The following is a 10,046-nucleotide window of genomic DNA, read 5'->3' as shown; positions in this document are numbered from 1 at the left end:
TCTGTGAGTCAGAGAGCAGAGGTCGTTTGCCAGAGAGTATATAAGGGCATGACCCCAATCAGCAGATCAGGCACGCTCTTAATTCAAGGCTAATGCAGTGTGAGTATTAATGTGCTGGGTGGTGGTAAAAGCACAGCTAATGCAAGCCCCTCCTGAAACAGCCTTCCTACTTTTCCAAAGTGATTCTCTACATTTTCAAGAAGCACTTTTGTCACTGCTTTGTTTTTGTTTCACCTGGGGCAGAGCAGTGGTACTGCTGCCTGCATGAAGTACAGGAAAGTAAACCAGACCACCCAGTTTCATATCCCACACTGTTACTAATGGCTAAACTCGATGATACCTCTTTTCTTCCTCTGGGCCTGGCCCCTGAGCAGCAGTGTGTTTTAGGAATCCTCCGTGAGCCAGGAGAGCAGAGTGTCAGTCACTAGAGGGCATCAGGGAAGAAGGATGCGAGATATCCCGCCTAGGAAGGAGAAAGTGTTCTTCAATAATGCCCTGCTGCTGCTGTTTGCCCACAGGCAATGCCCCCACGACAACACATTTCTGCCCAGGTACAAGATCACAGCAATTTAACAGTGAGAAGGAAAACGTGTCAGTCCCTTGTATGTATTAGAACAGCGATGAATGGATGTAAAAACTCTGAGGGTATCTATCAAGTTTTCTTTGCTCTTCTACGTAATTGTGTTCAGGACATTTCACAGTGGGTGCAGTGCTTGCCACTGTGGTGCTTCAACTCCCTCCCTGGGACTTACTGTCTCAAAGAAATCAGAGAGCTGGGAAGGAAAGTACGACAGTGGACACGGAGAGCTGTTGTTAGAAGGAGCTGGTGGTAGCAGCCCTAGGGACCGTTGTGTTCACTGATAGGAAACAGAGAGCTCTTAGATCTTTCCTGGGTATGTTAATTTTTAAGTGAGCCAGGCTTCAGCCTAAAAAGAAAGGTAGAGGCAAGACACCCGTAAGACAAAGCAGAGTTGCAGAGGAGTATAGCTCTAACCCTAAATTCAGGAGGGCTGAAAAGCAGCTCACTCTATGCAGCAGGAAACCTGCTGGGGAACCTGCCACTCAAGTAAAATGTGTGATGTTAACATCGTGGTGATTTAACTGGTACTTTCTGGGGCATGGTTGAAATATTTCGATGTGGGAATATTAAGCCTTACAGGGGAGAGGACGGTCATGTTATTTTTAGGGCTAATGGGACAGACCAAAAGGACGCCTGAGAGATTTGCATCTGATGCCAAGCTGGAAGTACTGTACAGTATCGTGCCAGCCTGGTTTGCAGCTCAGGAAAATTCCTGGTGAGCATCATATTGAGCAACATTAGATTCAACCTCCACAGGCCTCCCTCAAGGTTTACTTCAGGTCTTTCAATGACAATTACTCAAATAAGACTTGTTATTTTCTCCTCTTTCTAATAAATTTTTATTATGTTTTTAAACGTTGCCTCCCAGAGCTGGGGTGAAGGTGCACAGCCTTGTTCACCTCTAAACAAAGAAGGCAGGTGTGGCAGCTGCACAGATTCCAGGTTCTGTCTCAGTTAACGGACAGCTGGTGGTGACCTTCTGTCAGATTTAATATTTAAACAGCACATGCAAGCTGTTTGGAAGCATTGTCTGATAAGGAGATAGCTTTCTTATGATGTGTATAACATCTCAGGGATGTTATATTGTGAACTGACCAAAGGTCAGCTGTATGATATGGGTGTGCCACACATCTGAGCAAGCATAAAACACAAGTGTGAAAGGTTGAACATGTTTAATCAGTTACTAACAAGTAATTTTGATACACCATAGGTTAGTCTGAAGATAGATGAGGAAAAATTTATGAATATTTGTCATGCATTCTTGTCTGACAAATATGCACCTGGGGCAAGCATGGCCTTGGAGACAGTAAGATAGAAAATAATTTGTTAGAGTAGAATTTATTACTGAGTTTTGCACTCAATTCTGAGGGCACAGGTTTCGAGCCCTGCAGCAGGACATGAACCCTGGGTTCACCTGATCCCCCTGGGAACCCTCTAGTAGCAAAGCTGATGAGATGCCAAAGTCTGCACTGTCTCTTTCCAATGAAATTTGTAATCTTATCACTGAGGAGTCATGTTCCTGCACTGTATTTCCTTTATTACTAATTTGAATGTAGATAGCTCTGTATTATCTTCACACAAGATCATTCAACTCTCAGCAGGTAGCAGGGTTGATAACACAGTCCCTTCACCTTCACTAGTAAACATGTCTAAGAGCGAAAACATCCCAGTGAAATTAAATAACTCCTGGCCACTTCCCGCAACTGCAGAAAGACATGTTGAATTCCTGTCACTCACTGTTTCAGACTCCAAGCATTAGCTGGGGCTTTCCTTCAGACAGTCTACTCCATGTCTGAAGACAGGAACAACTGTGACTTGACCCACTCGGAAGTGACCTCAAGGATACCTGTGCCCACAATTAAAAAAATCCCAAATCATATTGGGTTTTAACTGTAAAGCAAATATCTGTGCAAACAAAACTATAGTTTTCCATCTCCTTTTTTGTTGTTGTTTGTTTTGTTTCAGCATGAGTGCCAGTAATGCTGAGAGCAACAGTTGCCTCTCACTGTATCCTGTGCAAATGCTTTGTTTTTTTCTGATTTAGAGAATCACAGAATATCCTGAGTTGGAAGGGACCCATAAGGATCATTGAAGTCCAGCTCCTGGCCTTGCACAGGACAACCCCAAGAATCACACCCATGTACCTGAGAGCATTGTCCGAACAATTCTTGAACTCTGTCAGGCTTGGTGTTGTGACCACTTCCCTGGGGACCCTGTTCCAGTGCCCAACCACCCTCTGGGTGAAGAACCATTTCCTAATATCCAACCTGAAGTTCCCATGACATAGCTTCATATACCCTTTCCTTGAGTCCTGTCACTTGTCACAAAAGACGAGAGATTGGTGCCTCTCCCTCTGCTTCCACTCGTGAGAAACTGGCAGACCCTGATTAGGTCTCCCCTCAGTCTTCTCTTCTCCAGGCTGAACAGATCAAGCGCCCTCAGCCGTTCCTCATATGGCTTCTCCTCTAAGCCCTTCACCATCCTTGTTGCCTTCCTTTGGACACTCTCTAATGGCTTAATATCTTTCCTATATTGTGGCACCCAAAACTGGCACAATGTTTGAGATGAGGTCACCCCAGTGCAGAGCAGAGCGGGACAATCCCCTCCCTCGCTCGGCTGGTGATGCTTTGCCTGATGCCCCCCAGGACACGGTTGGCTCTCCTGGCTGCCAGGGCACTGCTGACTGATATCCAACTTGGCCTTAACCAGAACCCCCAGGGCCCTTTCTACAGTGCTGCTCTCCAGCCTCTTGTTCCCAGTCTGTCTGCACATCCAGGGTTGCCCTGTCCAAGGTGCAGAATCTGGCACTTTGTTAAACTTCAGGCAGTTTTTGATTGCCCAGCCCTCTAATTTATCAAGGTGTCTCTGCAGGGCCTCTCTGCTTTTGAAGCAGTCAACAGCTCCTCTCAATCTAGTATTGTTGGCAAACTTACTTAGTACACCTTTGAGTCCTGCTCCAAGTTGCCTGGGAATAGCCCAAATCTGATACTATGAATGGTCTGCTGAGGTTTCGGGGCCAAGCTGTAGATATGCTCCCTGAATGAGATAACAGTGTTTTCCATCTATTTGGTCACATGTGCACCTTCTCAAATGCTACTGGGACTATGCAATGGTCTTCACTAGCTGCTGGCATGCTTATAAGTCTTATGCAAGTGTTGAGTACAGGGTTAATTATTATTAAATTATTGACAAAGGAAAGATCCTGGGAGCATGATTCCTGAACAATGAAATGCTTACTTATCCGAGGTTTCAGCCAGCTAAATATGGCCTGGTGGTGTTCTGTCCTGGATAGCTTTTACAGGCTGCCTTGGTGTTCACTAAATAGCGATGAGTATCACTAGGAAAGAGAGAGCATAAAAGTCATGATTTTAACTGGAAACCATCTGTAACTTGTACTCTTCTGCATTGTCTGCCAAGAAGAATGATTGTGACTGCGTGGGCTCGTGCTCCTGTCAAAGCGCTGGCAGAGCCTCGAGTGGGATGGTACCTGGGACACTGGCCAACTGCACGGAAGGAATTCCTTCAGTATCCCCCAGAACCTGGACAACCTCATCTTTGGGGTTATTGGGCTCAGAAGCTACCACTGTCCTGGAAAGCAAAACTGTGTCAGGGAGCACATGGGAGAAGTACTGCTCCAAATGTTAGCACAGCTCTTGGAAAGCTGTGGCCTGCGCTGCCCAGTAGCCTCACCTGGGGACCAGTGCCCCTACCTTGTATAACAAAGGCTGCCTCAGCTTTGGTTCCTTCCATAATGACATCAATGACACGCACACATACCCTGTGAAAACCCCACTCTGATGGGCTCAGAAAAGCCTTTGCACTATTGCAGGCATTTGGAACTGAAGGAAAACATAGTACCCATCCACAGGACACTGGGGGAGAAGGCTTCGCAACCAGCTGAGCCTTTTCCGACATTCCACGCTAGCATTCATCCCACCCTGGCAGCTCTGCCAGCCCCGGCCATCGCTGCGAGCCTCAGGCAGGTGGAGATGCTTTACTTCATTCAGATGCCAGCGCTACCGACACAGCTGGGCTGGGCCAGCTCCCGACGAGGTGCTGTGCTGCAGCTTACGACTTGTTCAGCTGAAAGAAGGAAAGGTGAAATTGAGGCTCGTCCTTGGCCCTGCCCTCCCCACAAAGCCCTCTGGCTTCCCCAGCGTGGAGGGAGAGGGTGGAGACTCCCCTGGGTGACGGAGCGCGGGTATCCCAGCTCCCAGCTCGCAGCCGTTCTGCAGCAGATGTGATGACACGGGTGGGACTGCCCTGCTCTGCAAGCTGAGCACGCCGTCGGGGGCTGTGCTCCTACACACCAGGCTCGTCTCTTCCCTGGATCCTGTGTCACTTCCACCGCTTCTGCCGCCTCCTCAGCAGCCCTGCAGCACTGACCCAGACCTGCTGCTGGTAAGTGAGTCGGTAGCAGCAGTTCAGCCCTTTTATTGAGATAGATTTAGTTCGCTGTAGTGGTTTGCTTCCTCGCCCACAAATTGCTTACGCTGCCATCGCTGTGGAATTATATTCAGCAGCTGTTTTCCTCCAACAGCCAAGGAAAACACAGTGAAACGCTCGCCTACCTTCTCCCAGCTTTTCAGGGGATTTTAAGTGAGAAGGGAAGAAATCAATGAAAATATGTTTTATAGATGGGGGGGTGGAAAGCTCCAAGGCTTAAACTAAAACCAGGAAAAAGGTGAAAAGTTAGACTATTTTGCAGGAACTGCCATACTCGGGGTCCCCTCGTGCATGTTAACGCGCTGCCGACAGCGCGCCTGCAAATGCTTGCACGCACAGTGCGCTGCTTGCTCGGTCCCCAATGAACACACAGGGCTCTTTTCATGGAAGGTAGGTTACAAATCCCTAGTAAGTCGGTTGGCAATTAACTTACAGATTGCCTGAACCGTATTATCCTTATTTACTCAAGTGGTTTTAATTTCCTACACGTGTTCCTGAGAAAGAGGACTTCTGTGGTCCTGGGCTGGCTGTACTAGGCTGTGCTGCCCACTTTGCATCCCCACATCCATTCTCTGGCCAGTCTATGCCCCTGTAAACACATGCAATTAAAGAGGAAAACAAGGTATACGTACAATGACTGTGAATTTATATGTATCCAAAGTCCAAAACGCACATACTGTATTGTTTTAGCTTGCAGGGTGCAAAACTAAACTTTGTACCAATTAAAAATGAGAGAAATAATAGCATACTTCAGTGTGGTTTCTCTGGCATGTTCAAGTATCCAGAAAAAAGGAAAAGGGACTATTTTTAAAAAGGGTTTGAGGCAGCTTCCTTTAGAAAACTCTGCTGAAAGGTGCTTGTGTCTCTAAAACTCTTCCTCTAAGTAATTTCAGTGCTTATTCTCTATAGAGATAAAATACTTTGAATAACTGCCTGCATTTTAAAAAATGCACTTCTGAATTTTGCTATTCATAATTTTAGTACCCCTCCTATAGTATTGTTTTTTAGAATTGGTTTTTTTTTTTCTATTTGTACTGCAAATCACTCCTGTGCCAAAAGCTTTGCAGGCAGACTGACAGGAATGAATGTTACTTGGCTTTTTATATAGACAATATATCTTAAGGCATACAAATAGGTTTACTGGAATTGTTTGAAAGACTCCAGATATGGTATTGTTGTGGTTCAAGTGGGTTTAAGTCAATGGAACTTTCTAGCACATTTTGTTATTAGTCAATGTTTTTGTTTAGTGTCTCCTGTGTATGTAGGAAAAATGAGACTTTGTACTTTACAAGTCTCAGAAGAACACACAGGAAAGTGACTGTACTGAGCGTTTCGTTTTCTGTGCATGAAAACAATGGGCAAAGAGATTTTATGGTAATTTTAAATAAGGTAGTTTCATTTTGCCATTAATAAAAGGTTAAATCTCTAGATCCCGTGCTTTGTTTTCTGACAAAATTTTCTGAGACTAAATATCTCTGAAGAAGAGTATTTTCTATTAGGCTTGAACTGAAATTATGTTGAAAGCAGTGGCAAATATGAAAATATTTTAGAACTATACAGCAAAAGAAATGAAATTTGTAAAATTCCCAGAGTTCATAAATTTTTTATTTTGTTGATGAAAAAATGCATTATACCCAGGGTTGATATAAGGATATGAAACAAATTATCCTAATAACAAATATTTCTGAATACAGCAGGCAGTATATATTGTCATTGAATCTACTGCTCATTTCCGATCAAAAGTAAATATTTGCAAGCTATTGGCAATGAAATCTAGGAAACTTCATTCAGAGAATTTTAGTTTGCATAGAAACTGATTTGATTAACAGTCATCATGATTGTTTCTTTTTCCTGCACATCCTGTAACTAAAATATTTCATGACTGTGTCACATTAAACACATTATTTTTTAAACAATTAAAAATTGCAATATTTTAAAAATTCCATTCCTAAGGAGCAATTGCAAACAGCTGACAACTATATCAGCTGTAAAGGGGCATGCCCCTATATTCTTCTGGTGAAGTTTATTGCTAGATCAGAAATGGAAAGGTTGGTTTGTAAAATACCAAACTGGTTATGTCACTGCAACTCCTCACCCCACAGAGAAAAACAGGTCTCCAAAAAATAAAAGCAAATCAAATGCCTAATTTTAGCACATGGGCATCATTTCTGCTGTTAGCACTTCGTCTTCTTCCAGGACACTGTTAGCCGAGATCCAAATCACCACTCAGAGGTTTCCAAAAATCAACCAGACAAAGCCACAGCTGATCCGATTGTGTGTTGTTGACAGTCCGGCTCAGAGGGAGAAGCTGGGTTAGGGGACTTCCCCAGGCCCCTTCCCACCAGCACGTCTAGAGCTCTCTCGCTCTGCCATCCCCAGGAGCTGCTGTGATGGAGACCTTGCAATGGTTGTGCACCTTTGAGAAAGAGCGGCTGACACAGATTTCACACAGCATAAGTAACCACTCAAGCTTTAAGAGAATGAGTATTCTGCGATTTCTTTCTGCAATAAATTCTAGAAGCTCTGGAAGTGTAAAATGCTATTTTCAGTATTAACCAAACATCTGAAATAGATTTGGTTTACTTTGATAAATCTACCTCCCAGGTGTTCCCCTTACAGCACCCCACCCTGTCCCTCCAAGTAGCACAAGCACACTGCAGACACAAAGGGCTGTGCCATTTTACACCAGAGGTCCAGCAAGACCTGAATCCGGCCTCTTCTCAGAGCTGCTGGTAGCCAATGGCTTCCCAAGGGACAACAAAAACACACTGTTTTTCTCTGGCAGATTTGGGCAATCAGTGGGCTTGGGCCTTCCTCAACGGGAAGTTTCCCGTCGACAGTTTTATTAAATAGCCACTGGAGGACTGTCTGCTATGGACAGGTGTGATTCTTCTCATAGGTATTTTATTTGTATAGCTTCTGCACACGTCTTTGCAAGGATGTGTACAATCTCATCATAACTTTATTGGTAAATTAAATTTGACTTTGACATACTCTATGTTCTTAAGAATGACATTGTGAAAGCAGTGTGCTCATGTATTTATGAGGACAGTTTCTGATTCTGTGCTTACTGTCTGCCTGTCTAGTTCAGTCTGGATGATTGAATCTATTTAATTCTTAAAAGAAAAGTTTGTTTTCTAAAAAGCATGTCTGAAATTTCAGTGCAGATGCTGAGCTAGGTTTTTGTGCTGGTCTTCAGAAAAAACCTCAACAAGACCAAATGAAACAAAGAAGAATTTAACTATTTTGTTGATAATGCTTGAAGTCAGACTCCACCTCACTCTTCCCCGTTTGTTCATAACATTACATGAGTAAAGCTGAGAAAAAAATGCGATCAAGCAACATACTGATCTAGATACCTTATAGATACAGTGATATCTCAAACTCAGAGTCACACTGTTTCCTGAAGAATTCTGCACTCTCATTTTGCTGTCTGGTTATCCAGCAGTCTAAGGGATTTTGTAATATCTACCTGTGTTGTTGTCTTTGGGGTTGTCACCTTGCTCAGCAAACATCTGCTCAGCGCGTGGTGAGCCTTTAAGTGAAAAGTTTCCACTGCAGTTCTGAACACACATCTCTAAGTTACCTTAGAAAGCATCTTTTCAAATGGCAATGATTGATGTCCAGCCAGATTAGCCCAGAAACTACTCTATAAATAGCCTTATGAAATTAGCTGCCCTCCTGCAGGTAGGTAAGTCTTCTCTGGCATAAGTAGAGTGCAGGCAGTAAAAGGCCTCTCGACTTCAATTGTTGCGCATTTAATTGATGTTCAATTTACTCAAAATCCATTTTAGCTTAAATTAAAGCTAGTTCCATTATAATAATATTTGGAACACAATTTCTTTGCACTGGTCCAAGATGACTGGTTACTAAAACATTAAGACCAGCACAGAAGACTGTGGCTTTGTCAGAAGAGGCAAGCTTGGGCTAGATTTGGAGTAGCATCGCTGGGAGACAGATGAACCAGCCTTTACATGTAGATAGGCCTCCTGCTGAATGCAGGACTTCCAGTGGACTCACTGTGTTGATAGCCACAAAGGAGAGTTCAGCTGAGTTCAGCTGTCTGCCAAGCAACCTTAGCAAACTGACAAGATAAGGGCTTGGTTTGTTATGTGACAGTATGTCTCTGTTAGATTAAACAACTTTTTTTTTTTTAATTAACTGCTCTCAAATTCATTCAACATGTCTGAAATGGTCTCATGATTTGCCTTCTTTCTTGCTGGAAGCAGTGTAACTGTGCTGAGGTATGGGACTGATCATTACAGAGCTCCTAGCTGCTCATCTACCCTCTCAATTCCCATTAACTGGTGCATTACTAACAATTCCTATAGTGGCAATTAAAGTAATTAGACTCTGATGAGTCAACATGATATATGAAGATCCTACCTCTCCCCTGAATGACGCTGTGCTACTTAGGAAGCACAAAGGGGACAAAGGTCTGCATGCACGGGGATAGCCAGGGATGCCCCACTGTGCAAGTGGATCGCTCACAGGCAGGTCAAGGGAGGTGAGATAACTTTAGTTATCCCACAGCTACTTTCTAGTTTTCATGTGGAAATCAAATCCAAGGAAGAGAATTACTTGGAATCACATGGCAGCTCCCATGTTCCTATAGCCTTGGCAAAATTATTTTGATTAAAAAAATAACCCAGCAATTTTTAGATTTTGTTAACATTGCACTGGAGCACTAGAGATGGGAAGCATGTCTTTACTTTCAGACCATCCCTTTTAAAGAGTACCTAATGGGCCGACTCTAAGCACATTCAAAAAGAGGAGGGGCAGAAGACCAGGTCCTTTTGGACCTCAGTAATTTTGAACAGATCTTTTGGTGAGTCACCTGTTGTACCCGTGGTTTCCAACAAGGGTGCAGTTTAAGTACGGGCCTTTCTGCCAGGGGCAGCCCTCCAGAAAGGGCATAATTTTGTGCTAGTGCCACTGTAAGACGTACCTACTTCCACATACCTGGAGAACAGACACAGCTGGTGCCTGTGGCCAGGTGCTGCCACAGGGAGGGTATTGT

At 44.0% G+C, this 10,046-nt stretch overlaps 1 long non-coding RNA gene across 1 annotated transcript; it reads right to left on the bottom strand.

Annotated features, from left to right (window-relative positions):
• Positions 1–5,472: 5,472 nt before the first annotated feature.
• On the bottom strand, positions 5,473–10,043 carry LOC113972096. Its single transcript, XR_003535765.1, has 2 exons — positions 9,975–10,043; positions 5,473–5,615 (listed from the first exon to the last, which is right to left on the bottom strand). It is a non-coding gene; the product is annotated as an uncharacterized LOC113972096 (long non-coding RNA).
• Positions 10,044–10,046: the final 3 nt, after the last annotated feature.

Source organism: Neopelma chrysocephalum, unplaced genomic scaffold, assembly GCF_003984885.1.
Source record: "Neopelma chrysocephalum unplaced genomic scaffold, ASM398488v2 Primary Assembly neopelma1_88, whole genome shotgun sequence".
Lineage (NCBI taxonomy): Eukaryota > Metazoa > Chordata > Aves > Passeriformes > Pipridae > Neopelma > Neopelma chrysocephalum.
The sequence above is the reverse complement of the archived record's forward strand: the minus strand, read 5'-3'. Positions and strand labels throughout refer to the sequence as shown.